This window comes from Drosophila miranda, unplaced genomic scaffold (assembly GCF_003369915.1).
Source record: "Drosophila miranda strain MSH22 unplaced genomic scaffold, D.miranda_PacBio2.1 Contig_AX_tr2_pilon, whole genome shotgun sequence".
In the NCBI taxonomy this organism is placed as follows: domain Eukaryota; kingdom Metazoa; phylum Arthropoda; class Insecta; order Diptera; family Drosophilidae; genus Drosophila; species Drosophila miranda.
This window is the reverse complement of record NW_022881690.1, coordinates 1-27,735: the sequence shown is the minus strand read 5'-3', so window position 1 is coordinate 27,735 and position 27,735 is coordinate 1. Positions and strand designations below refer to the sequence as shown.

Sequence of the window (27,735 nt, the reverse complement as noted above, 5' to 3'; positions counted from 1 at the left end):
TCGTTGAATTGGAATACCAATTAAATAAAACACAAAGTAATAAAATAAACCAAAGTGAACAGCCAGCAACATAAAATATTTATTATATGCGGAATATTGGTGGATTGAAGAAAAGTGCAAATTGATGAGGGTTTACGGTACTTGCTAATCAGACGCTCCGGTCATTGCCGCTGTTTTCAATTCTCTTTTGCGAAGTACCGCTTATTGGTGCTGCCTTTACTTCGGTAACGCTATCGTTGCGCCAAATTGTGCATAATTTGGCCTCGTTTGGTTGTGTGCATTGGCAGCATAATTTGTGTTTGTTTCGCTGCGTTAACCCTTTGAAGCCGATACATAGTTTTTTGTGGAAAATTCGCGTTCTTTCATAGTTTTTTGCATACCCTACAGTATTTTGGTTAACCATTGTCTAAACCCAGTGCATTACTTTCCGACCCTCTTGAAGTAAGAGAAAGCGCCAGAATGAGTGAAAAGGAAAATTGTTACCAGGAAAGGAGGTTCAAAAGAAGGAGGGGGTCCAAAAGTCCTGCAAAAGTTAGCAACAGCAATGCAAAGACACGATAGGGTGATGGGCGATCTAAGGCGTGTGAGAACGGCCTTTGAAGAAAAAACTATTTCGTTCGACTCTCTTCAAATTAAATGCAGACTCGAGCTGATCGAAAATTATTGTGAAAAGTTGATGGATATACAGGCAGACGTGGATTGTTTAAATCCCAACAACGATCTACGAGCATCGGTCGAGGATATGTGTGTTACCACAAAGGCTCTGTACATGTCTGCACTTAAAGAACCCGAAATTCAGCGAATACAGAGGAGGGATAGGAGTAGCCAGCGTCATTCATCACGTCTGCCTAAAATGAATCTCCCCAAGTTTAGTGGAAAACATGCTGAATTTAAAAACTTTATAAGCCTTTTCGAGAGTTTGGTGCATAACGACCCAATATTATCAAATGTGGAAAAATTCAACCACTTACTGTCGTGTCTCGTTGACGATGCATTGGGAACAGTGAAGGCGTTTCAGATCTCTGCAGAAAATTATGAGAAGGCTCTTGATAGTTTGAAGGAGGTTTACGACAAAAAATATTTGATCTTTTCTGGTACTGTTTCGCAGTTGTTTCTTCTCTGCAGTCGTTAGGAAGTGAAAAAGACATAAATAGCGCGATGCTAATTCACATAGCGCTGTCTAAAGTAGATCCCACAACGAAGTCTCGGTTCGAAGAGCAACTGGATTACGATAAACTACCGTCTTGGTCCGAGTGCGCAGCCCAGCTGAACCGGCGCTATCAGCATCTAGCTGCCGAAGAGTCAACACGGAATAAGGGTAAAACTAAACAAGAGACAAGTAAAGGACCCACTAAATCGTCATTTTCATGTGCAAAGACGGATAGGCAAGCTGATTCGAAATGTAGCTATTGCCACGCGGGGAGTCATACCATAAGCAATTGTCAATCGTTTAGTGCTCTTCCTGTTCTTCAACGGTTCGATATCACCAAGCAACTCCGACTGTGCATAAATTGTTTGAAGCCAGGTCATACAGTGACGAGGTGCAAGACAGCAAAATGTCGAGTGTGCTCTAAGCCCCATAACACTCTGCTTCATCGATACGGGGTTGAGCCACAGCAAAATGGGCCTAGTTCTGTGCCAGTAGAACATTCGTCATCGTCTGAGCCTCAGACAGCTTATTCTAGTCACGTTGCTAGTGCTGACCAGGTTATTCTTGCTACCGCTGTTGTAAAGGTGCAAGATCGGTCCGGACAATTTCAGTATGCACGGGCACTTCTAGATTCCGGCTCCCAAATTAATTTTATATCCGAGGATCTAGCCCAGCGCTTACGATTGCGCCGTGATGAGTCGTGCCTTAATATCACAACTGTTGGAAAAAACTCGTCCGTCATAAAGCACAAGATTCATACTTCTGTCCAATCTCGTATCAACGATCACAACTTTGATTCCGATTTTTGGGTGTTAAGGTCGATTTCCACATACCAACCCGATCATGTTGTCAATTTCGCCCAATGGAAGATACCAGCAAACCTGCAGATGGCAGACCCGCAGTTTTACAAGCCTGCTAAGGTTGACTTATTGATAGGGGCAGAAACCTTTTTTGAGTTAATGTGTGTAGGCCAATTAAAGGCAAGTTCCGAACATCCAACAATCCAGAAAACATTGTTGGGATGGATTGTATCAGGAAAATATAAGGCATCAGCACAGGATGCTGTATGCAATATCGCTGTTGGTAGCGATCATTGTTCTCTCGACTCTCTGGTGGAGCGCTTTTGGGAATTGGAACAGGTCCCAGAGAAGTCGAAGGCTGTCTATACAGCTGAACAATTGGCTTGCGAACAAAACTTTAAGCAGACTTTACGCAGGCTCGAATCGGGTCGTTTTTTTTTTTTTTTTTTTTTTTTTTTTTTTTTTTTTTGCAATATACATTGTTTTTATTCTTTCAAATACATCACTGTTATTCAAAAGCCGCGTTCGACGGAAATGAAACTTTACAATTTAACGTTTCCTGTGCATATGCTCACGGTTCTTGCGCTTCCGTCAAGCACGTCTAGATCCGCCAATTGTCTGGGAATATCTATAGCCCTTGCCAATACCACGGGAGCTCTTACCGGCAGAGGTAAGACCCCGAAGCTCGCGATGCTTGTGCACATGTTTGCATATCCAGTTTTAGGATCACGGCGAATCGCACTATGATGAGTGTCAATCAAAATGACCTCAAAGTACTTGTATGAAGCGTCTTGTGCAATCCAATAGGAATTTAAGACACGCAATCCACCAAGTCTACGGCCGACACGTTCCTCCGCAATTGACTGCAATCCGCGATAGGGTTTTAGTTGGTTAACGCCATGGCTTTTTGGCTTGCCGTAGGTGCAACCTTTTGGCACTGGACGCTTGCGCCCTCCAGGGCGGACACGAATCCTGTAAATAACGAATCCTTGTTTGGCCCGGTATCCCAAACGACGTGCCTTGTCTGGGCGCGTGGGTCTAGGCGAACGATGAAGTTTCGTCAATTGGCGGTACTGCCACACGCGTATACGCAGCAAGTAACGCATCACATCACTTTGCTTCTTCCTATACAGTTCTTGCATATAACGATAGGCCCCCATTTCCAATGCTTGATAGACCCTGCTTACAAGACGACCAAATTCTAAAAAAAGGGGTTTTGAGTGGGGCTGCCATTTAAAATAAATCCCAACGTGTTGGGTTTCTCGTTCGAGACGGCAAAACGCCGCTTTCTATCCCTAGAACGCAGACTTGCACGAGATCAGTATTTGCATGATCTGTATATGGAGTTTATGAAAGAGTATCTCATCCTTGGCCACATGACATTGCTTCCAGACACTCCTCCAGGACGCCATTACTACATTCCACATCAATGTGTCCTGAGACCTGATAGTAAAACCACCAAGCTACGCGTCGTTTTCGATGCATCGAGCAAAACATCGACTTCAATCTCATTAAATGAGACTTTGATGGTGGGTGCAACTATTCAGAGGGAGCTTTACGCAACTCTTGCCCGATTTCGATTAAATCGTTTTGCGCTCACAGCTGACATCTCCAAAATGTATAGGCAAGTTCAGGTCGCCGAAGAAGACCGAAATTTCCAATTGATTCTGTGGAGGGATAAGGCAAATGTAGATGTTCAAACGTATCGCCTGAATACGGTTACTTATGGGACAGCCTCAGCTCCATTTCTGGCCATCCGCTGTCTCGTTGAATTGGCAGACGTTTATGCTGAGTCCCATCCTATTGCATCACAAGTCATAAAAAGTGACTTTTACGTCGATGATATGCTTACTGGAGCAAACAGTCTGGAAGATTTAGAACGTATTCGGCTGGAAGTGTGTGAGGTCTTAGAATCCGGGGGTTTTAAGTTGGCCAAGTGGGCGTCAAATCATCCCCAGCTGCTGTCCGATAGTGGCCAGGAGAAATCGCTGCAGTTTGATCCTTCGTCGTCTGTTAAAACGCTCGGAATTAGATGGAATCCGCAAAATGATTTGTTCCATTATCATTTAGATGACTCATTTGATTCATTGACCCCTACAAAGCGAAACATTTTGTCAGTTGCGTCCCGATTGTTCGACCCATTAGGGTTATTATGTCCCTTAATAACGAGGGCAAAAATATTGCTGCTGCAATTGTGGCGGTAAAAGTTGGATTGGGACGAGTCGGTTCCCATGAGTTTGCACACGAGTTGGAACCACTTCAAGCAAAATTTGTTTGAATTAGACAAGATAACCATACCTCGCTACATTGGCCTTCCCACGCATAAAAGCGTTCAGATTCACGGATTCGCAGACGCATCAGGTGAAGCGTACGGATGCTGCATTTACATCCGTACCAGTGATGGTAAAAATGTCGTGTCTAAGCTTCTTACCGCAAAGTCTCGAGTAGCTCCTCTCAAAACGAAATCGATTCCAAGACTCGAATTGTGCGCAGCACTCCTGTTATCCACTTTATGGGCTCAAGTAAAACCGCTCCTGGACAAGTTCATGATCGAAAGTGTGAACTTTTGGTCGGACTCCCAAGTCACCTTGTACTGGCTGGAAAGGGATCCAACCACGCTCGCAACGTTTGTGGCCAATAGGTTGCTGAAATCCAGGAATCGTCAAGCGGTGTGACTTGGCGGCACGTTCCTACTGAGCAAAACCCAGCCGATTTGGTGTCACGTGGCACAGACGTAGACGGTGTAACGTGCTCATTGTGGACTGAGGGTCCCCAATTTCTGCTCAGGAATTCTGAGGAGTGGCCATGTCTACATCAGGTTGAGTTGTCCCCAGAAATGGAACGGTCGGAAAACAAGAAGTGTTTGGCAACACATTCAGTGGCAAAGTGTCAGGCCAATGATTTCATCGAGTTGATTGAAAGATGCTCTTCCTTTGATAAACTGCTTCGGATTATGGCATATGTAAACCGGTTCCTACAAGGAAGCAAGCGTAGTCGAGAGGTCGTTCTGTCAGCCAAAGAACTTAAGGTCTCATTTCTAAGGCTGGTAGAAGTAGTCCAAAGACACGAGTTGGGACCAGAATTCCACAAGCTAGCGAGGTTCCTCTGCTGCTGTCGCAAAAGTCGCAGTTCGTGACGCTTTATCTTCGCAATTTGCATCGGACTCACTACCATGCAGGCGCCAAAGTCATGGTTTCGTTGCTAAGGCAGCAGATATGGCTAATCAATGCTCGAGAAGCATGTACAAGGATCCTGAGAAATTGTGTGCACTGCTTCCGATACAAGCCAGTCCTACAGGTACAGATCATGGCAGAAACCTGCCAGCTGATAGAGTGCGAAGAGCTCGGCCCTTTTTGATTTGTGGGGTAGATTTCTGCGGCCCATTCTACGTGTCTCTCAAGATTCGCGGCAGGCCCCCTATTAAGACATATGTAGCCGTCTTCGTCTGCTTTGTATCAAAGGTTGTTCACCTGGAGCTTGTAGCAGATTTGTCCACTGATAGTTTTTTATCTGTTTTTAAAAGGTTCATCGGGAGAAGAGGCCTTCCGGAGAAGGTGTACAGCGACAACGCCACCAACTTCGTGGGCGCGAGCAAGGTGCTGAACGAGCTGCATCAAGCGTACCAGAGGGACCAGGACCGGCTCAAGGCGTACGCAGCGCGCCAAGGCGTCGAGTGGTGTTTCATACCACCGAGAGCACCACACTTCGGCGGATTGTGGGAGGCAGCCGTCAAATCAGCCAAGCAGAGGTTGGTACGCGGAGTGGGCAACGCCAAGCTCGCCGCGGACGAGCTGTGCACCCACCTGGTAGAGGTAGAGGCTCTTCTCAACTCCCGGCCAATCGCGTCCCCAGGCAACGATCCCAGCGATGGAGAAGCGCTAACGCCAGGGCACCTGCTGAATCACTCTCAGAATCTCATTGAATCAGATCACGACGACAGATGCAGCAGGGGAAGCTTCGCGTACTTGAAGCGTTGGCGAATGCTGTCAGCGCTCAAGCAGCAGTTTTGGCAGGGCTGGTCCAAGGACTACCTGGTCAGCCTGCAGAAGCGTCACCAGTGGGCTACCAAAGGGCCAGACTTGGACATTGGCTGTCTAGTGCTCGTCCACGAGGACAACACACCGCCACAGAAGTGGACCACAGGACGAGTGGTGGCCGCAATCAAGGGAGAAGATGGGAGAGTGCGCGTCGCCGAGGTGCGAACACCCGCGGGCGTAATTAAACGCCCCATACACAAATTGGCAAAACTGCCAATAGACGGTTGAAGCACCGGAGGTCTTCAACGGGGCCGGAATGATGCAGCAGACGATCGTAATTACCATATCGTATCGTGTGCGATGTTGTGAGCAGAGCTTTTGCTCTCACACGCCGCGCTCTTGTACTGCTCTCTGCGCATTCAAGATCGGCTCGACGGTGGAGTCGGGGAGTTTTGCTATCTCTGGCTGCGACCAGTCCAATAAATGCTTTGAAGTCGAGCACTTGTTTTATTTAGTCATAATTTACCTGACAATTTAACGTAAAAAACCGAAACTAGAGCCCGCTGGACCGGAGTCATCATATTCTTTCAAATACATCACTGTTATTCAAAAGCCGCGTTCGACGGAAATGAAACTTTACAATTTAACGTTTCCTGTGCATATGCTCACGGTTCTTGCGCTTCCAGGCAGCACGTCTAGATCCGCCAATTGTCTGGGAATATCTATAGCCCTTGCCAATACCACGGGAGCTCTTACCGGCAGAGGTAAGACCCCGAAGCTCGCGATGCTTGTGCACATGTTTGCATATCCAGTTGTTTAGGATCACGGCGAATCGCACTATGATGAGTGTCAATCAAAATGACCTCAAAGTACTTGTATGAAGCGTCTTGTGCAATCCAATAGGAATTTAAGACACGCAATCCACCAAGTCTACGGCCGACACGTTCCTCCGCAATTGACTGCAATCCGCGATAGGGTTTTAGTTGGTTAACGCCATGGCTTTTTGGCTTGCCGTAGGTGCAACCTTTTGGCACTGGACGCTTGCGCCCTCCAGGGCGGACACGAATCCTGTAAATAACGAATCCTTGTTTGGCCCGGTATCCCAAACGACGTGCCTTGTCTGGGCGCGTGGGTCTAGGCGAACGATGAAGTTTCGTCAATTGGCGGTACTGCCACACGCGTATACGCAGCAAGTAACGCATCACATCACTTTGCTTCTTCCTATACAGTTCTTGCATATAACGATAGGCCCCCATTTCCAATGCCATTTAAAATAAATCCCAACGTGTTGGGTTTCTCGTTCGAGACGGCAAAACGCCGCTTTCTATCCCTAGAACGCAGACTTGCACGAGATCAGTATTTGCATGATCTGTATATGGAGTTTATGAAAGAGTATCTCATCCTTGGCCACATGTCATTGCTTCCAGACACTCCTCCAGGACGCCATTACTATATTCCACATCAATGTGTCCTGAGACCTGATAGTAAAACCACCAAGCTACGCGTCGTTTTCGATGCATCGAGCAAAACATCGACTTCAATCTCATTAAATGAGACTTTGATGGTGGGTGCAACTATTCAGAGGGAGCTTTACGCAACTCTTGCCCGATTTCGATTAAATCGTTTTGCGCTCACAGCTGACATCTCCAAAATGTATAGGCAAGTTCAGGTCGCCGAAGAAGACCGAAATTTCCAATTGATTCTGTGGAGGGATAAGGCAAATGTAGATGTTCAAACGTATCGCCTGAATACGGTTACTTATGGGACAGCCTCAGCTCCATTTCTGGCCATCCGCTGTCTCGTTGAATTGGCAGACGTTTATGCTGAGTCCCATCCTATTGCATCACAAGTCATAAAAAGTGACTTTTACGTCGATGATATGCTTACTGGAGCAAACAGTCTGGAAGATTTAGAACGTATTCGGCTGGAAGTGTATGAGGTCTTAGAATCCGGGGGTTTTAAGTTGGCCAAGTGGGCGTCAAATCATCCCCAGCTGCTGTCCGATAGTGGCCAGGAGAAATCGCTGCAGTTTGATCCTTCGTCGTCTGTTAAAACGCTCGGAATTAGATGGAATCCGCAAAATGATTTGTTCCATTATCATTTAGATGACTCATTTGATTCATTGACCCCTACAAAGCGAAACATTTTGTCAGTTGCGTCCCGATTGTTCGACCCATTAGGGTTATTATGTCCCTTAATAACGAGGGCAAAAATATTGCTGCTGCAATTGTGGCGGTAAAAGTTGGATTGGGACGAGTCGGTTCCCATGAGTTTGCACACGAGTTGGAACCACTTCAAGCAAAATTTGTTTGAATTAGACAAGATAACCATACCTCGCTACATTGGCCTTCCCACGCATAAAAGCGTTCAGATTCACGGATTCGCAGACGCATCAGGTGAAGCGTACGGATGCTGCATTTACATCCGTACCAGTGATGGTAAAAATGTCGTGTCTAAGCTTCTTACCGCAAAGTCTCGAGTAGCTCCTCTCAAAACGAAATCGATTCCAAGACTCGAATTGTGCGCAGCACTCCTGTTATCCACTTTATGGGCTCAAGTAAAACCGCTCCTGGACAAGTTCATGATCGAAAGTGTGAACTTTTGGTCGGACTCCCAAGTCACCTTGTACTGGCTGGAAAGGGATCCAACCACGCTCGCAACGTTTGTGGCCAATAGGGTTGCTGAAATCCAGGAATCGTCAAGCGGTGTGACTTGGCGGCACATTCCTACTGAGCAAAACCCAGCCGATTTGGTGTCACGTGGCACAGACGTAGACGGTGTAACGTGCTCATTGTGGACTGAGGGTCCCCAATTTCTGCTCAGGAATTCTGAGGAGTGGCCATGTCTACATCAGGTTGAGTTGTCCCCAGAAATGGAACGGTCGGAAAACAAGAAGTGTTTGGAAACACATTCAGTGGCAAAGTGTCAGGCCAATGATTTCATCGAGTTGATTGAAAGATGCTCTTCCTTTGATAAATTGCTTCGGATTATGGCATATGTAAACCGGTTCCTACAAGGTCTCATTTCTAAGGCTGGTAGAAGTAGTCCAAAGACACGAGTTGGGACCAGAATTCCACAAGCTAGCGAGGTCGGAAATCCTGTCACCGCATCTTCAACGACTAAACACGTTCATACATACGAGCGAACTCGACGGAGTAACGCTGCGACTGATTCGAGTGGGAGGAAGGTTGCTCAACGCAGAGATTCCGTATGACGCCAAATTTCCTCTGCTGCTGTCGCAAAAGTCGCAGTTCGTGACGCTTTATCTTCGCAATTTGCATCGGACTCACTACCATGCAGGCGCCAAAGTCATGGTTTCGTTGCTAAGGCAGCAGATATGGCTAATCAATGCTCGAGAAGCATGTACAAGGATCCTGAGAAATTGTGTGCACTGCTTCCGATACAAGCAGTCCTACAGGGACAGATCATGGCAGAAACCTGCCAGCTGATAGAGTGCGAAGAGCTCGGCCCTTTCTAGATTTCTGCGGCCCATTCTACGTGTCTCTCAAGATTCGCGGCAGGCCCCCTATTAAGACATATGTAGCCGTCTTCGTCTGCTTTGTATCAAAGGTTGTTCACCTGGAGCTTGTAGCAGATTTGTCCACTGATAGTTTTTTATCTGTTTTTAAAAGGTTCATCGGGAGAAGAGGCCTTCCGGAGAAGGTGTACAGCGACAACGCCACCAACTTCGTGGGCGCGAGCAAGGTGCTGAACGAGCTGCATCAAGCGTACCAGAGGGACCAGGACCGGCTCAAGGCGTACGCAGCGCGCCAAGGCGTCGAGTGGTGTTTCATACCACCGAGAGCACCACACTTCGGCGGATTGTGGGAGGCAGCCGTCAAATCAGCCAAGCAGAGGTTGGTACGCGGAGTGGGCAACGCCAAGCTCACCGCGGACGAGCTGTGCACCCACCTGGTAGAGGTAGAGGCTCTTCTCAACTCCCGGCCAATCGCGTCCCCAGGCAACGATCCCAGCGATGGAGAAGCGCTAACGCCAGGGCACCTGCTGAATCACTCTCAGAATCTCACTGAATCAGATCACGACGACAGATGCAGCAGGGGAAGCTTCGCGTACTTGAAGCGTTGGCGAATGCTGTCAGCGCTCAAGCAGCAGTTTTGGCAGGGCTGGTCCAAGGACTACCTGGTCAGCCTGCAGAAGCGTCACCAGTGGGCTACCAAAGGGCCAGACTTGGACATTGGCTGTCTAGTGCTCGTCCACGAGGACAACACACCGCCACAGAAGTGGACCACAGGACGAGTGGTGGCCGCAATCAAGGGAGAAGATGGGAGAGTGCGCGTCGCCGAGGTGCGAACACCCGCGGGCGTAATTAAACGCCCCATACACAAATTGGCAAAACTGCCAATAGACGGTTGAAGCACCGGAGGTCTTCAACGGGGCCGGAATGTTGCAGCAGACGATCGTAATTACCATATCGTATCGTGTGCGATGTTGTGAGCAGAGCTTTTGCTCTCACACGCCGCGCTCTTGTACTGCTCTCTGCGCATTCAAGATCGGCTCGACGGTGGAGTCGGGGAGTTTTGCTATCTCTGGCTGCGACCAGTCCAATAAATGCTTTGAAGTCGAGCACTTGTTTTATTAAGTCATAAATTACCTGACAATTTAACGTAAAAAACCGAAACTAGAGCCCGCTGGACCGGAGTCATCACAACATTTGTTTTGGAAAAACTCTTCCGAATTTTCATTGGCGCCCGAGCAGGGACATCGGCATCCAGCATTTCGTGGAAATTCGCACGACAAACCAGTGACCTACAGTGCATCTTCGTTGTCTCGGCACAAGTCATTGGTTTTTTTTGTTCTGTTGCGAATAGAGCTCTAGCTGGCTGGTTTTGTGCGACAAATTGGATTCATCTTTACTCAACAAAAAAGGAAAGTGTTCGGCTAATCTATGCCGAATTCTCAGGTATTTAGTGCGAAAAAAATTGAGTGCTAGAACCAAGCCACCATTTTGTGCGCTGTGTTTCTCTATTTGGCCACTGATCTCAATTTCATTGGCACCTCGTTGAATTGGAATACCAATTAAATAAAACACAAAGTAATAAAATAAACCAAAGTGAACAGCCAGCAACATAAAATATTTATTATATGCGGAATATTGGTGGATTGAAGAAAAGTGCAAATTGATGAGGGTTTACGGTACTTGCTAATCAGACGCTCCGGTCATTGCCGCTGTTTTCAATTCTCTTTTGCGAAGTACCGCTTATTGGTGCTGCCTTTACTTCGGTAACGCTATCGTTGCGCCAAATTGTGCATAATTTGGCTGCGTTTGGTTGTGTGCATTGGCAGCATAATTTGTGTTTGTTTCGCTGCGTTAACCCTTTGAAGCCGATACATAGTTTTTTGTCGAAATTTCGCGTTCTTTCATAGTTTTTTGCATACCCTACAGTATTTTGGTTAACCATTGTCTAAACCCAGTGCATTACTTTCCGACCCTCTTGAAGTAAGAGAAAGCGCCAGAATGAGTGAAAAGGAAAATTGTTACCAGGGAAGGAGGTTCAAAAGAAGGAGGGGGTCCAAAAGTCCTGCAAAAGTTAGCAACAGCAATGCAAAGACACGATAGGGTGATGGGCGATCTAAGGCGTGTGAGAACGGCCTTTGAAGAAAAAACTATTTCGTTCGACTCTCTTCAAATTAAATGCAGACTCGAGCTGATCGAAAATTATTGTGAAAAGTTGATGGATATACAGGCAGACGTGGATTGTTTAAATCCCAACAACGATCTACGAGCATCGGTCGAGGATATGTGTGTTACCACAAAGGCTCTGTACATGTCTGCACTTAAAGAACCCGAAATTCAGCGAATACAGAGGAGGGATAGGAGTAGCCAGCGTCATTCATCACGTCTGCCTAAAATGAATCTCCCCAAGTTTAGTGGAAAACATGCTGAATTTAAAAACTTTATAAGCCTTTTCGAGAGTTTGGTGCATAACGACCCAATATTATCAAATGTGGAAAAATTCAACCACTTACTGTCGTGTCTCGTTGACGATGCATTGGGAACACTGGAGATGTGGAATGCTGCATTTACATCCGTACCAGTGATGGTAAAAATGTCGTGTCTAAGCTTCTTACCGCAAAGTCTCGAGTAGCTCCTCTCAAAACGAAATCGATTCCAAGACTCGAATTGTGCGCAGCACTCCTGTTATCCACTTTATGGGCTCAAGTAAAACCGCTCCTGGACAAGTTCATGATCGAAAGTGTGAACTTTTGGTCGGACTCCCAAGTCACCTTGTACTGGCTGGAAAGGGATCCAACCACGCTCGCAACGTTTGTGGCCAATAGGGTTGCTGAAATCCAGGAATCGTCAAGCGGTGTGACTTGGCGGCACGTTCCTACTGAGCAAAACCCAGCCGATTTGGTGTCACGTGGCACAGACGTAGACGGTGTAACGTGCTCATTGTGGACTGAGGGTCCCCAATTTCTGCTCAGGAATTCTGAGGAGTGGCCATGTCTACATCAGGTTGAGTTGTCCCCAGAAATGGAACGGTCGGAAAACAAGAAGTGTTTGGAAACACATTCAGTGGCAAAGTGTCAGGCCAATGATTTCATCGAGTTGATTGAAAGATGCTCTTCCTTTGATAAATTGCTTCGGATTATGGCATATGTAAACCGGTTCCTACAAGGTCTCATTTCTAAGGCTGGTAGAAGTAGTCCAAAGACACGAGTTGGGACCAGAATTCCACAAGCTAGCGAGGTCGGAAATCCTGTCACCGCATCTTCAACGACTAAACACGTTCATACATACGAGCGAACTCGACGGAGTAACGCTGCGACTGATTCGAGTGGGAGGAAGGTTGCTCAACGCAGAGATTCCGTATGACGCCAAATTTCCTCTGCTGCTGTCGCAAAAGTCGCAGTTCGTGACGCTTTATCTTCGCAATTTGCATCGGACTCACTACCATGCAGGCGCCAAAGTCATGGTTTCGTTGCTAAGGCAGCAGATATGGCTAATCAATGCTCGAGAAGCATGTACAAGGATCCTGAGAAATTGTGTGCACTGCTTCCGATACAAGCAGTCCTACAGGGACAGATCATGGCAGAAACCTGCCAGCTGATAGAGTGCGAAGAGCTCGGCCCTTTCTAGATTTCTGCGGCCCATTCTACGTGTCTCTCAAGATTCGCGGCAGGCCCCCTATTAAGACATATGTAGCCGTCTTCGTCTGCCCAGGCAACGATCCCAGCGATGGAGAAGCGCTAACGCCAGGGCACCTGCTGAATCACTCTCAGAATCTCACTGAATCAGATCACGACGACAGATGCAGCAGGGGAAGCTTCGCGTACTTGAAGCGTTGGCGAATGCTGTCAGCGCTCAAGCAGCAGTTTTGGCAGGGCTGGTCCAAGGACTACCTGGTCAGCCTGCAGAAGCGTCACCAGTGGGCTACCAAAGGGCCAGACTTGGACATTGGCTGTCTAGTGCTCGTCCACGAGGACAACACACCGCCACAGAAGTGGACCACAGGACGAGTGGTGGCCGCAATCAAGGGAGAAGATGGGAGAGTGCGCGTCGCCGAGGTGCGAACACCCGCGGGCGTAATTAAACGCCCCATACACAAATTGGCAAAACTGCCAATAGACGGTTGAAGCACCGGAGGTCTTCAACGGGGCCGGAATGTTGCAGCAGACGATCGTAATTACCATATCGTATCGTGTGCGATGTTGTGAGCAGAGCTTTTGCTCTCACACGCCGCGCTCTTGTACTGCTCTCTGCGCATTCAAGATCGGCTCGACGGTGGAGTCGGGGAGTTTTGCTATCTCTGGCTGCGACCAGTCCAATAAATGCTTTGAAGTCGAGCACTTGTTTTATTAAGTCATAAATTACCTGACAATTTAACGTAAAAAACCGAAACTAGAGCCCGCTGGACCGGAGTCATCACAACATTTGTTTTGGAAAAACTCTTCCGAATTTTCATTGGCGCCCGAGCAGGGACATCGGCATCCAGCATTTCGTGGAAATTCGCACGACAAACCAGTGACCTACAGTGCATCTTCGTTGTCTCGGCACAAGTCATTGGTTTTTTTTGTTCTGTTGCGAATAGAGCTCTAGCTGGCTGGTTTTGTGCGACAAATTGGATTCATCTTTACTCAACAAAAAAGGAAAGTGTTCGGCTAATCTATGCCGAATTCTCAGGTATTTAGTGCGAAAAAAATTGAGTGCTAGAACCAAGCCACCATTTTGTGCGCTGTGTTTCTCTATTTGGCCACTGATCTCAATTTCATTGGCACCTCGTTGAATTGGAATACCAATTAAATAAAACACAAAGTAATAAAATAAACCAAAGTGAACAGCCAGCAACATAAAATATTTATTATATGCGGAATATTGGTGGATTGAAGAAAAGTGCAAATTGATGAGGGTTTACGGTACTTGCTAATCAGACGCTCCGGTCATTGCCGCTGTTTTCAATTCTCTTTTGCGAAGTACCGCTTATTGGTGCTGCCTTTACTTCGGTAACGCTATCGTTGCGCCAAATTGTGCATAATTTGGCTGCGTTTGGTTGTGTGCATTGGCAGCATAATTTGTGTTTGTTTCGCTGCGTTAACCCTTTGAAGCCGATACATAGTTTTTTGTCGAAATTTCGCGTTCTTTCATAGTTTTTTGCATACCCTACAGTATTTTGGTTAACCATTGTCTAAACCCAGTGCATTACTTTCCGACCCTCTTGAAGTAAGAGAAAGCGCCAGAATGAGTGAAAAGGAAAATTGTTACCAGGGAAGGAGGTTCAAAAGAAGGAGGGGGTCCAAAAGTCCTGCAAAAGTTAGCAACAGCAATGCAAAGACACGATAGGGTGATGGGCGATCTAAGGCGTGTGAGAACGGCCTTTGAAGAAAAAACTATTTCGTTCGACTCTCTTCAAATTAAATGCAGACTCGAGCTGATCGAAAATTATTGTGAAAAGTTGATGGATATACAGGCAGACGTGGATTGTTTAAATCCCAACAACGATCTACGAGCATCGGTCGAGGATATGTGTGTTACCACAAAGGCTCTGTACATGTCTGCACTTAAAGAACCCGAAATTCAGCGAATACAGAGGAGGGATAGGAGTAGCCAGCGTCATTCATCACGTCTGCCTAAAATGAATCTCCCCAAGTTTAGTGGAAAACATGCTGAATTTAAAAACTTTATAAGCCTTTTCGAGAGTTTGGTGCATAACGACCCAATATTATCAAATGTGGAAAAATTCAACCACTTACTGTCGTGTCTCGTTGACGATGCATTGGGAACACTGGAGATGTGGAATGCTGCATTTACATCCGTACCAGTGATGGTAAAAATGTCGTGTCTAAGCTTCTTACCGCAAAGTCTCGAGTAGCTCCTCTCAAAACGAAATCGATTCCAAGACTCGAATTGTGCGCAGCACTCCTGTTATCCACTTTATGGGCTCAAGTAAAACCGCTCCTGGACAAGTTCATGATCGAAAGTGTGAACTTTTGGTCGGACTCCCAAGTCACCTTGTACTGGCTGGAAAGGGATCCAACCACGCTCGCAACGTTTGTGGCCAATAGGGTTGCTGAAATCCAGGAATCGTCAAGCGGTGTGACTTGGCGGCACGTTCCTACTGAGCAAAACCCAGCCGATTTGGTGTCACGTGGCACAGACGTAGACGGTGTAACGTGCTCATTGTGGACTGAGGGTCCCCAATTTCTGCTCAGGAATTCTGAGGAGTGGCCATGTCTACATCAGGTTGAGTTGTCCCCAGAAATGGAACGGTCGGAAAACAAGAAGTGTTTGGAAACACATTCAGTGGCAAAGTGTCAGGCCAATGATTTCATCGAGTTGATTGAAAGATGCTCTTCCTTTGATAAATTGCTTCGGATTATGGCATATGTAAACCGGTTCCTACAAGGTCTCATTTCTAAGGCTGGTAGAAGTAGTCCAAAGACACGAGTTGGGACCAGAATTCCACAAGCTAGCGAGGTCGGAAATCCTGTCACCGCATCTTCAACGACTAAACACGTTCATACATACGAGCGAACTCGACGGAGTAACGCTGCGACTGATTCGAGTGGGAGGAAGGTTGCTCAACGCAGAGATTCCGTATGACGCCAAATTTCCTCTGCTGCTGTCGCAAAAGTCGCAGTTCGTGACGCTTTATCTTCGCAATTTGCATCGGACTCACTACCATGCAGGCGCCAAAGTCATGGTTTCGTTGCTAAGGCAGCAGATATGGCTAATCAATGCTCGAGAAGCATGTACAAGGATCCTGAGAAATTGTGTGCACTGCTTCCGATACAAGCAGTCCTACAGGGACAGATCATGGCAGAAACCTGCCAGCTGATAGAGTGCGAAGAGCTCGGCCCTTTCTAGATTTCTGCGGCCCATTCTACGTGTCTCTCAAGATTCGCGGCAGGCCCCCTATTAAGACATATGTAGCCGTCTTCGTCTGCTTTGTATCAAAGGTTGTTCACCTGGAGCTTGTAGCAGATTTGTCCACTGATAGTTTTTTATCTGTTTTTAAAAGGTTCATCGGGAGAAGAGGCCTTCCGGAGAAGGTGTACAGCGACAACGCCACCAACTTCGTGGGCGCGAGCAAGGTGCTGAACGAGCTGCATCAAGCGTACCAGAGGGACCAGGACCGGCTCAAGGCGTACGCAGCGCGCCAAGGCGTCGAGTGGTGTTTCATACCACCGAGAGCACCACACTTCGGCGGATTGTGGGAGGCAGCCGTCAAATCAGCCAAGCAGAGGTTGGTACGCGGAGTGGGCAACGCCAAGCTCGCCGCGGACGAGCTGTGCACCCACCTGGTAGAGGTAGAGGCTCTTCTCAACTCCCGGCCAATCGCGTCCCCAGGCAACGATCCCAGCGATGGAGAAGCGCTAACGCCAGGGCACCTGCTGAATCACTCTCAGAATCTCATTGAATCAGATCACGACGACAGATGCAGCAGGGGAAGCTTCGCGTACTTGAAGCGTTGGCGAATGCTGTCAGCGCTCAAGCAGCAGTTTTGGCAGGGCTGGTCCAAGGACTACCTGGTCAGCCTGCAGAAGCGTCACCAGTGGGCTACCAAAGGGCCAGACTTGGACATTGGCTGTCTAGTGCTCGTCCACGAGGACAACACACCGCCACAGAAGTGGACCACAGGACGAGTGGTGGCCGCAATCAAGGGAGAAGATGGGAGAGTGCGCGTCGCCGAGGTGCGAACACCCGCGGGCGTAATTAAACGCCCCATACACAAATTGGCAAAACTGCCAATAGACGGTTGAAGCACCGGAGGTCTTCAACGGGGCCGGAATGATGCAGCAGACGATCGTAATTACCATATCGTATCGTGTGCGATGTTGTGAGCAGAGCTTTTGCTCTCACACGCCGCGCTCTTGTACTGCTCTCTGCGCATTCAAGATCGGCTCGACGGTGGAGTCGGGGAGTTTTGCTATCTCTGGCTGCGACCAGTCCAATAAATGCTTTGAAGTCGAGCACTTGTTTTATTTAGTCATAATTTACCTGACAATTTAACGTAAAAAACCGAAACTAGAGCCCGCTGGACCGGAGTCATCATATTCTTTCAAATACATCACTGTTATTCAAAAGCCGCGTTCGACGGAAATGAAACTTTACAATTTAACGTTTCCTGTGCATATGCTCACGGTTCTTGCGCTTCCAGGCAGCACGTCTAGATCCGCCAATTGTCTGGGAATATCTATAGCCCTTGCCAATACCACGGGAGCTCTTACCGGCAGAGGTAAGACCCCGAAGCTCGCGATGCTTGTGCACATGTTTGCATATCCAGTTGTTTAGGATCACGGCGAATCGCACTATGATGAGTGTCAATCAAAATGACCTCAAAGTACTTGTATGAAGCGTCTTGTGCAATCCAATAGGAATTTAAGACACGCAATCCACCAAGTCTACGGCCGACACGTTCCTCCGCAATTGACTGCAATCCGCGATAGGGTTTTAGTTGGTTAACGCCATGGCTTTTTGGCTTGCCGTAGGTGCAACCTTTTGGCACTGGACGCTTGCGCCCTCCAGGGCGGACACGAATCCTGTAAATAACGAATCCTTGTTTGGCCCGGTATCCCAAACGACGTGCCTTGTCTGGGCGCGTGGGTCTAGGCGAACGATGAAGTTTCGTCAATTGGCGGTACTGCCACACGCGTATACGCAGCAAGTAACGCATCACATCACTTTGCTTCTTCCTATACAGTTCTTGCATATAACGATAGGCCCCCATTTCCAATGCCATTTAAAATAAATCCCAACGTGTTGGGTTTCTCGTTCGAGACGGCAAAACGCCGCTTTCTATCCCTAGAACGCAGACTTGCACGAGATCAGTATTTGCATGATCTGTATATGGAGTTTATGAAAGAGTATCTCATCCTTGGCCACATGTCATTGCTTCCAGACACTCCTCCAGGACGCCATTACTATATTCCACATCAATGTGTCCTGAGACCTGATAGTAAAACCACCAAGCTACGCGTCGTTTTCGATGCATCGAGCAAAACATCGACTTCAATCTCATTAAATGAGACTTTGATGGTGGGTGCAACTATTCAGAGGGAGCTTTACGCAACTCTTGCCCGATTTCGATTAAATCGTTTTGCGCTCACAGCTGACATCTCCAAAATGTATAGGCAAGTTCAGGTCGCCGAAGAAGACCGAAATTTCCAATTGATTCTGTGGAGGGATAAGGCAAATGTAGATGTTCAAACGTATCGCCTGAATACGGTTACTTATGGGACAGCCTCAGCTCCATTTCTGGCCATCCGCTGTCTCGTTGAATTGGCAGACGTTTATGCTGAGTCCCATCCTATTGCATCACAAGTCATAAAAAGTGACTTTTACGTCGATGATATGCTTACTGGAGCAAACAGTCTGGAAGATTTAGAACGTATTCGGCTGGAAGTGTATGAGGTCTTAGAATCCGGGGGTTTTAAGTTGGCCAAGTGGGCGTCAAATCATCCCCAGCTGCTGTCCGATAGTGGCCAGGAGAAATCGCTGCAGTTTGATCCTTCGTCGTCTGTTAAAACGCTCGGAATTAGATGGAATCCGCAAAATGATTTGTTCCATTATCATTTAGATGACTCATTTGATTCATTGACCCCTACAAAGCGAAACATTTTGTCAGTTGCGTCCCGATTGTTCGACCCATTAGGGTTATTATGTCCCTTAATAACGAGGGCAAAAATATTGCTGCTGCAATTGTGGCGGTAAAAGTTGGATTGGGACGAGTCGGTTCCCATGAGTTTGCACACGAGTTGGAACCACTTCAAGCAAAATTTGTTTGAATTAGACAAGATAACCATACCTCGCTACATTGGCCTTCCCACGCATAAAAGCGTTCAGATTCACGGATTCGCAGACGCATCAGGTGAAGCGTACGGATGCTGCATTTACATCCGTACCAGTGATGGTAAAAATGTCGTGTCTAAGCTTCTTACCGCAAAGTCTCGAGTAGCTCCTCTCAAAACGAAATCGATTCCAAGACTCGAATTGTGCGCAGCACTCCTGTTATCCACTTTATGGGCTCAAGTAAAACCGCTCCTGGACAAGTTCATGATCGAAAGTGTGAACTTTTGGTCGGACTCCCAAGTCACCTTGTACTGGCTGGAAAGGGATCCAACCACGCTCGCAACGTTTGTGGCCAATAGGGTTGCTGAAATCCAGGAATCGTCAAGCGGTGTGACTTGGCGGCACGTTCCTACTGAGCAAAACCCAGCCGATTTGGTGTCACGTGGCACAGACGTAGACGGTGTAACGTGCTCATTGTGGACTGAGGGTCCCCAATTTCTGCTCAGGAATTCTGAGGAGTGGCCATGTCTACATCAGGTTGAGTTGTCCCCAGAAATGGAACGGTCGGAAAACAAGAAGTGTTTGGAAACACATTCAGTGGCAAAGTGTCAGGCCAATGATTTCATCGAGTTGACTGAAAGATGCTCTTCCTTTGATAAATTGCTTCGGATTATGGCATATGTAAACCGGTTCCTACAAGGAAGCAAGCGTAGTCGAGAGGTCGTTCTGTCAGCCAAAGAACTTAAGGTCTCATTTCTAAGGCTGGTAGAAGTAGTCCAAAGACACGAGTTGGGACCAGAATTCCACAAGCTAGCGAGGTCGGAAATCCTGTCACCGCATCTTCAACGACTAAACACGTTCATACATACGAGCGAACTCGACGGAGTAACGCTGCGACTGATTCGAGTGGGAGGAAGGTTGCTCAACGCAGAGGGGTGGGGCGAAATTTTGAAACACACTTTTAGCACAGCAGTGAGCTTTCTACAGTGAAAAATTAAAATTAGTTTTGTAACAGTGAGAGCTCTACAGTCAGGTCTAATAGTCTCTGAGATTTGTGGATGCCCCAGATTTTCGTCCTTTGCGGGGGCGGAAGGGGGTGTGGCGAAATTTTGAAACAAACTCGTCACGGTCCGATATCACAGGAGTGTGGATACCAAATTTGGTTGCTCTAGCTCTTATAGTCCCTGAGATCTAGGCGCTCTTTTTTTGCGATAGACAAAGCCGACAATGAAACGTGTGTGTAGAGTGTGTAGAGAGAGACAGAGACAGTAAATGAAATTGTTTTCTTCATTCTGGCTATAATAATGATACGATCTGGTTCAGATTCTGCAGTCTAGAAGATATAATCAATCTCTACGATTCTGCATTTTTAGTTTTCTTGTTTCTTTAAAATTGTAGATGCCACAGATTTTCGCCCTTTGTCTGGGCGGAAGTGGGCGGGGCGAAGTTTTGAAATATACTTGTAACAGTGACATATCACGGAAGTCTGGATACAAAATGTCGTAGCTCTAGGTCCTATAGGACCAGGACTAGGACTGACAGACATGGCTCAATCGACTTGGCTGTTGATGCTGATCAAGGTTATAAGTACACACTTGATCATAATAATAGGTACACACATCTACGTAAACTTTAAGATAATAGAAAACGGTTTTAAGCAATATATTAAACTTAAAATAAGTTCTCAATTATTCCTTAAGTATTTGTTTTCAATAATATAAACTTCATTATATTATAGGATAATGTTATAAAAGGAAATATTTCCATTTGTACTTCAAACTCAATGTCAGGCTGCTCAAAATAATTGGTACACTTCAAGTATTGTTATGAAAAATTTGTTTAACTGATTATTATTATTTTTTTGTTGCCTAAATAGGATTAAATAGTTAATATCCGATGTATCCACCTTTATTTTTTGTCACCTTTATAATTATTTTTTGCGTACAACTTTTGGACGCCCTTGCAAAATTTTTGATTTTTTGAAAATGAAAACTTATTTAATTTTGCTTCGTACGTTCCCCACAAAATTTCAATTGGATTTAAGTCGGAAAATTGTATAAGCCTTTGATGTGTGGCGCATCCTGCCCAGTATTTATGATCTTTAGCAAAAGTTTGCTCCATGGCTATATTTTTTTGACGCGTAAGTGGGACCTTTTTTACGGATCTTCTACGAATCATTGGAGCAGTAACTTCTAGTCCAATTTCTGCTGCAAAAGCCTTTGACGACTTATATGGGTCCTTTTTCCTCAAAGAAAAGTATGCAGTGGTCAAGTGATATGTTTGTTTTCTGTGGCCTACCGCGAGTTTCCTAACGAGGTTTTAATTTTTAGCCCAATTATGAGATTTGTTCATTAATTTGGCAATGGCCCGAAGAGATTGGACTTATTTTTTCAGACTAAGAGCCAATCGGGCTTTTTCCTCTGTACAATCAGACTTTCGGCTCTTTCTTGTAAGAAAAAAAAATAATTATTTGTTTATATTTATACTGTAGCTTAATGAAATGGATGTTTAATGGCTAAAAATATAATCATTTTCAAATTATTCACTTGATATTCAAAATTTACTGACACTGTACCTATTATTTTGATCATCCGAAATGTGAGGTCAAATTACAATTTCGATTAAAGCTCTGTTATTCGGTGGTTACCCTGTTTTCATTTTTTTTTGTCACGGAACTGCAACACATTGACAAATAAAGCATACAAAAAAAAAAGTGTTCAACACTTAAAGTGCGATAAAACTTATTATTAATGAAAAGCTTCAACGTGTACCTATTATTATGATCAAGTGTGTATATACTTTATGGGAACGGAAACGCTTCCTTCTGGATGTTACACACATCCACTTTCACAAATCTAATATATATAATGACTTATAGTATTTGTTTATTCTTAATTTTCTACTTCAAAATTTTTGTAACGCGCGAATATGCTTTGAAAATTTAGAATAGTTTTTCTAAATAAAAGAGACCGAAAAACTTGGGTGACTGCAAATTATTGTATTTTACGACGACGAAAAAAAGGATTGCGTGCGTTCGTTTCAACGACTTTTTTCATATATTCAAACAAATTTCTTCTTCGCCTATCTTACCTACGGTGGCAATGCGGGGCAAATTCGCCAAGAGCGAGAGAGCGAGCTTTTATTGCGCTCCCGCTTTGCCCTAGCCTAACTTACACTAGACTTCATAAAATTCGATCCTAATAACAATTATTATACGCCAAATGGCGCTACACCGGCCCCGTTGAAGGCCTGGAAGGCTTCAAACCAGTGGCAGAAGCGCCAACTTGTGAATTGGCCTCCTGAACGTGGCTGCGCTGCTCGTCCTTAGGTCGACCACTCTGACCCTTCCGTCCTGCCCGGCGGTTGTTTCGACCACCCTTCCGAGGAGCCACTGTTGAGGGGGCAGGTTGTCCTCGGCGACGATTACGAGGTCGCCTTCCTTTATGTTTGGCTCCTCCTGGTGCCACTTGCATCTTATTTGCAATCCCACCACATACTCCCGGGACCATCGCTGCCAGAACATTTGCCTGGCTGACGAGACAAGCCGCCATCGCTTTAAGCAGCTCAGACCCTCCTGGTCCGGGGTCCTGAGTGCTGGGGGTGCGATGAGCGGCCCGCCTGTCAGCAGGTGCCCGGGAGTCAGCGCGTCTCCGTCGCTTGGGTCTGGGCTTAGGGGTCCTAGCGGGCGCGAGTTGAGTACCGCCTCGATCCCGACCAGCACGGTCTCCAGCTCCTCTGCGGTGAGGAGAGCGCTTCCGACTGCCCGTAGGAGTAGGCCCTTGGCAGACTTCACACCGGCCTCCCAAAGTCCGCCCATGTGCGGTGCTCGAGGCGGTATGAAGGCAAACTCGCACCCGCTTCTTGACGCAAATTCGCGTATCGCGTCCGCTTCCGCCTCTATCTTCCTCCGCAGTTCGCTGAAGTGGCGACTTGCTCCGACGAAATTTGTCGCGTTGTCGCAGTTCACGTGTTGCGGACATCCTCGACGACCGACGAACCTTTGGAATGCCAACAAGAAGGAATTAGTCGTCAAATCGGAGACAATTTCTAAATGAACCGCCTTGGACGCAAAACAGACAAATAACGCTATGTAGGACTTATAAGGGGGCCTTCCACGAATTTTCAGAGTCGTATAGACTGGGCCACAAAAATCAACGCCACATACTGAAAATGGGCGGAGAGCACGGAGCCGGTCTGCGGGTAAGTCGCCCATCATTTGGGTCTGGAGTAGCGGCTTGCATTTAAAGCAACGAATACACGACCTAACTGTCGCCCTGCAGACCGCCTGAGCATTCACTATCCAAATGCGCTGTCTAAGGATACTCACGAGTGCTCGTGGGCCGGCATGAAAATTCGTTTGATGCAGATAGCGAACGTATGTCTGCACAAACTGCGAGCGTTTTGTCAATAACAAGGGAAACTTGGCATTATATGACATAGGAGCGTTAACTAGTCGCCCCCCAACTCGCAACAACGAAAAAGAGCACCATGTCCCAGCCTCTTCATGGATGAAGGGATTCAAGCGCTGAAGACTGGGGCCTAACTTGGTGCCTTTACGAACCCTTTCAATATCTTCTTTAGACTCATTTTTCTGTGTTATTTCGACTATTTTTAGAAACGCCTCGTCGTATTCTACGGATGACGGAATTTTTCCAAAGTTGAGACTTTTGTCTTTGCATTTTCGGATGAAGCGGAACACGAAAACGAACACTCTTAGCAGTTTGAGGTGTGACGAGTATCCCTCGATTACATCCACTAAGTAATTTGGCTTGGCCGCGACGGTCAGTCCGACCGATTTCTTCCGACTTTCCATCTGTATCTCTTCTTCGGAAAGCTCGAAGTGTGGATTTCTGGGCCAGCTCTCTTCTTCAAACTTTAAGAACTCCGGTCCACCAAACCAGATCGACTGCACGATTTCCTCTACGTCACAACCTCTCGAAACTATGTCTGCTGGGTTCTGTTTTGTTGGCACATGCCGCCACGTAGCTTCACTTGACCACTCTTGAATCTCCGCTACTCGGTTCGCAACGAATGTTGACAACGACGAAGGGTGGGATCTGATCCAATGAAGAGTAACTTCTGAATCTGACCAGAATATCATTTTATCAATTGGAACCTTGAGCAGTGATTTGATTCGGTGACAAAGGTCTGCTAGAAGGTGAGCGGCACATAACTCAAGCCTTGGGAGCGTTTTCGTCTTGAGTGGCGCTACTTTCGACTTTGCAGTCAACAAGGAGACCTTGAAACCTTCTGCAGTCTTTCTACGGATATAGACGCAGGCTCCATAAGCTCTCATGGATGCGTCGGCAAAGGCATGTACTTGAATCGGTGACATGGGATCAGTATGCACAAATCGAGGTATGGTAATCTTCTCCAACTGACCCAAGGTTTCTTTTAATAAGTTCCATGCTGTTTCCAAGTTCATTGGAATTGACTCACCCCAATCTAGCTTGTTGAGCCAAAGCTCCTGCAGTAGGATCTTTCCCTTAATTACTAAAGGACTTAACAAGCCAAGGGGGTCAAACAGCTTTGATGTCACCGATAATATGTTCCGTTTTGTCGCTCGGAGACCCATAACTGACGTGTCAATTTGGAACTTAAAGACGTCTTCGTGTGGCAGCCACGATATTCCTAACGCCTTAGTTGACTCTGAGTCCGAGATCGTTATCGGTTTAACTGTGCTCTCGGATGCGGTGACCTCAGGTGAGTTCGAAAACCATTTAGTCAATTCAAACCCAGCGGTTTGAAGAACCTGAGCCACATCAGACTTAATTGTCTTTAACTCCTCTACGCAACCAGCACCAGTCAACATGTCATGGACATAGAAGTCGGAGTCAATAACTTCAGCTATTTTAGGGAATGAGAGTTTCACTCAACCTCTTCAAACACCGAATAGCCAAAAATGGGGCTGGTCCAGTCCCATATGTTACGGTGTTGAGCTGGTATATTCTCAAGGACTCAGACGGGTCTCTTCTCCACACTATGAGCTGGAATTGTCTATCCGCATCAGCGACCCAGACTTGGCGATACATCTTCTTGACATCGGCTGTCAAGGCGTACCTGTGTAGTCTGAATCGGAGCAATGTCGAATACAGCTCATCCTGTATCGTAGGACCGACCATCAATATGTCGTTCAAGGCCACCTGAGAGGACGTTTTACAAGACGCATCGAAAACGACGCGGAGCTTGGTCGACGTGCTTTGGGGCCTCAACACACACTGATGTGGAATGAAATAATGTGGAGTTTTGGGGATTGTGTTGTCTGTGGTAGACATGTGACCCAAGGAGAGGTACTCTTCCATGAACTCCAAGTACATTTTCTGTAACTCGGGGTCACGAGAAAATCTTTTTTCAAGCGATAAAAACCGCCGTTTAGCCACTTCAAAGGAGTTGCCTAAGATACTGGGATCTGATTTGAACGGCAGTTTTACTTCAAACCGACCTGAAGGCACGACCTGAGTAGTCCTTCTATAATGCTTTTCACATAACTTGTGTTCAGGGCAGTCACCTTTGGAATGTATCTGCCCGACACAATCCAGCCGAGAAGCGTTTTCTGCAGAGTTGGATAGTCAGGACCTTCTCGAATCTGACCAGCAGATAAAAGTTCGAAAAATTTGTCTGCACCTATCAACATATCTATCTTCTGTGGCTTGAAGAAATATGGGTCTGCAAGTGGTAAGTTCTTCGGGATTTTCCAGTCACTCACGTTAAGTGTTTGATCAGGGTGATACCCCGAAATGGACCTTAAAATCCAGAAATTAACCGAAAACTCACTACCAGTAATTCGCGACTTCACCACCGTGTGCATCTTTTTCTTGACTTTTGAATTGGATTCACCAATACCAAGCAAGTTGATACACGACTCCTCCCTACGGATCTGTAAGCGCTGTGCTAAGTCCTCAGTTATAAAATTGGTTTGAGACCCCGAGTCAAGCAGAGCTCGGGCCAAAACATTTTCACCATTATTTGTTCGGACGCTTACGATCGACGTAGCCAGAATAACTCTATCCATAGCTGTCGCATGGAGAGCATGCGAAGTGGAAGGTTGATTCTGATTGGGAGGAGGAGAAGAATTCTCTGGCGGTGATGGTAACGCCAGACTTTTATTCGCCACTGTGTACCTATGCAATAAGGTATGGTGTGAGCAGCCACACACTCGACACTTAGCTTTGCATTGTACTACAGAGTGGCCTTGTTGCAGACAATTGATGCACAGGGATGCAGTTTTTTCGAATTCGAACCTTTGCATTACTGCCAGCCGACCAAATGGACTGCAATCTGTCAAAAAATGGCCTTTCGCATTGCAGTAGCTGCATTGTTGGTTTTTGGTATTCGCGGTGGAACACGCGAATGAGCTCCGATTATGCGGCTTGCTTGGCACAGCTTTCTGCTCCTGCTTTGGTTTGTCCGAATTTTCGGCCGAAAGATGCTGATGTCTGCGATTAAGCAACTTTTCACAGTCAGTCCAAAGTGGCAGTTTCTCATAATCGAGCTGTTCTTCCCATTTCTCTTTGGTCACCGGATCGACTCTGCGCAAGACGAGATGAATAATCATCGCATTCGAGATCTTTTTATCATCGCCTATCGACAACAACGAACCATATATGAATGAGGCGGTATCGATAAGGTTCCTTAAGGACGATGCTGATTGCTAGGTCATTTTGGGAAGACTAAATAGGGCATCAATGTGATTTTTAAAGATCAGACAATCATTATCGTAGACCCGTTTTAAGCTAGCCATTGCTTTCTCGTAGTTGGTCTCGGTTACTTGGAAAGCCCTAACTGTTCCCAACGCTTCACCGGAGAGACACGAAAGCAAATGGTTGAACTTTTCGATAATTGGAATGCTTTGGTCATTGTGAACTAGAGTCTCAAATAAACCTATGAAGTTTTTAAAGTCCGAAAAGTTGCCGCTGAACTGCGGCAGAGCTAACATCGGAAGGCGAGCACGTGTTGGGCCACCATAAGCTGGTACTGCCGGTTTTATCTCATCAGCTGTCTTCAATGCGCAAATGAGAGACATTAATTTTGCCTTTGTGACAATTGAGAGTTCTTCCAACTCGACTCCAAATTTATCGTCAATGTCTATATCTTCAATCTTCTCTTGAAGTTCGCGTGCCGTGTCAATGCTACGCATCAGCGTTTCGAGTCTGCACTCGAGCTCCGTCAATACCAGCGGAATATCCCCCGCTTCTAAACGGTCCGCTAATAAACGAATGCCTTTGACACGGCAACTGCGCTTTTTCTTCAGCTCTTCAAGGGCGATATTATTGGCTTTTGAGGTCATATTGATTCTCAATACAAGCAACTGAAGGCGAAAGATCGTTTCTAATAATCGTATTTAATGCCGAGGCACTCAATGAAATAATGGGTAATTGTACCCAAACGAGGTGAAAAACTAATATACCCGACAAATTTAGGGTAGAGCGTCGCTTGGCTGGCGCGTACACGAAAACCACACAAGAATAGCAACGAACAGCAATGGTGACAAGCGAAAACGAAAAATTTCACCGCTGTAGTTCTGAAGAATGGATGTTATGTATACGTATGCAGCGA

General features: G+C 46.5%; 3 pseudogenes; all 3 read right to left on the bottom strand.

Moving 5' to 3' along the window:
* Window positions 1-2,432: 2,432 nt before the first annotated feature.
* LOC108164508 lies at window positions 2,433-3,164 on the bottom strand (annotated as a pseudogene).
* A 3,343-nt stretch (window positions 3,165-6,507) lies between these two features.
* On the bottom strand, window positions 6,508-7,211 carry LOC117195345 (annotated as a pseudogene).
* Window positions 7,212-17,442: 10,231 nt separating this feature from the next.
* LOC117195348 lies at window positions 17,443-18,145 on the bottom strand (annotated as a pseudogene).
* Between the last annotated feature and the right edge of the window lie 9,590 nt (window positions 18,146-27,735).